This window comes from Dicentrarchus labrax, unplaced genomic scaffold (assembly GCF_905237075.1).
Source record: "Dicentrarchus labrax unplaced genomic scaffold, dlabrax2021, whole genome shotgun sequence".
NCBI classification, from domain to species: domain Eukaryota; kingdom Metazoa; phylum Chordata; class Actinopteri; family Moronidae; genus Dicentrarchus; species Dicentrarchus labrax.
Genome location: NW_026136703.1, coordinates 24,311,055 through 24,313,060, shown reverse-complemented (window position 1 = coordinate 24,313,060; position 2,006 = coordinate 24,311,055).

The following is a 2,006-nucleotide window of genomic DNA, read 5'->3' as shown; positions in this document are numbered from 1 at the left end:
TGTTTCTAAAGTAGCCCAGAGCAGACAAACAAAACACTGGCTCTAGACAGAGCTTTTTGCATTTTTCACGAGTTTAACGACCACCGTAGTTTCTACTCCACACTTCGCAGCTCGTTCTCATTCCTAGGACATCAAATGCGGATGCCAGTGGTTTCCCGTTAGAAACTTCACCGCTAGATGCCACTAAATCTAGATCTTTTGGACCTTTTATTGCCTTTAATTGACTTGAACTCATAGTTGCTGCAACAAGGACTCAGCGTGGGTACATGGGGGCAACAGCTCCACCAGGTTAGCTACCAGGGTAGGCCGCCATGTTAAACCTGCATGTTTCTACAGTAGCCCAGAATGAACAAACCAAACACTCTTACATACTGGTCCTTTAATTTATCAGAATCAGAATCAGAACCAGAAATATTTAATAATGCCAGGGGGAAATGACTTTTGTTACAACTCCAGATATACATACAACATATAATATATTAAGAACATATATATAAATAAATATATAAATATATATATATATATATAAAAGGTAAAATGTACAGTTTAAAATGTGCAAAAAGTGCAAAAATGATTGTCTGTGTTTGAGGTCAGATTACAGAGAGGGGGTGTCTGACTCTCTGAGGGAGGCGCTGTAAAGTTTGATGACCACATGCAGGAATGATTTCCTGTGGCGCTCTGTGGTGCATCTGGGTGAGAGGAGTCTTCTGCTGAAGGTGCTCCTCTGCTGGGCCAGCGTGCCGTAGAGAGGGTGTGAGAATCCGAATCACAGAATTTGACTCAGGTTTTAATGATCCAATAAATTCAATGACATCTCAACACCATTTTTTTTCTACTTTCATTCAAACTGCAGCCAGAATAGTCTCATGCTCTGGTTTCACTTTCCCTGTTTTAACCTTGGAAAAATGCAGCATTTGTACTTGTCTTTGACTTGTTTTTGCATATTGTCCTTGTCAGACAAAAACCCACTTTTCCGTGAGAAGTTCTCTTTTTTTGAGAGGAAAACAACAAGTTTTTCCCTCATAACAGCATATATTTTTAAAATTAAACAGTAGGGTTTTAACAGGTTATAAGTACCCTGGAGCAATGAAACACTCAGCATATAAATGACTGTGTAAACTTTCAGAGCAGGTAAGAAAAGAGAGAGAGAGAGAAAAAAGACAACAGTTGTGAATGTTTTTGCTTGTTTGCCAGCAGGGAGATGTTACTCTGCAGCTTCAATAAAATCCCCCGCTGCTCTTACCTCTCCTCACACACACACACACACACACACACACACACACACACACACAGACACACACACACACACACTTCTCCCCTGGGGGAGCTCCAGCAGGTTCAGTGCACATTTCCATGATAGGAGTTGAAATGACAGCCGTGGGGACGTAAACGGCTTCTGTTTGCAGGGAAACATCAATCACGCACAATAGCCGCCTCCCAGGTGGCAGTGACCTCTGGTGACCCCGCAGCTCTTCCACACTTCCTCCTGGACACTTCCTGTGTGTGTGTATTTGTACACGTGGTATTTACACCGAAAAAAGCTACAAGCTTGACTGCTGTGCTCAGACACAGGCTCAGGTCCAGTTTGTTTTCTTTTCAGTTTTATCTGCTCGGCCAGATTTACTCCTGGCATTAGAATACCGACAGTGACGAAAGATGCGTCTAGATTTAGTCTCGATAGACATCCAAGAGTGGAAAATTACTTCCAGCCACAAGCCGACTGCTGGTAAATTCTCTCTGTGAGTGTGGTGGGTAATCAAGCAGTCTCTATTTTTTATTAGTGAGTCTTTTATTATGGAATTTTACTTGTAGATGGTCCCAAAATGCAGCAAGAGCTCTGCCAAAATAAAAGATACTCTGAGGCTCAGTAAAGAAGGTAATTGGATGTAAGGCAGTTAAGTTTATGACGCATAAACCCCAAATTACAGTAAACTCTGACTTATGTTTCTGCTTATAGCTCGTTTCTACTGCAAGAACTTTCCCAGGAAACGTTCTGCAAGCACAGA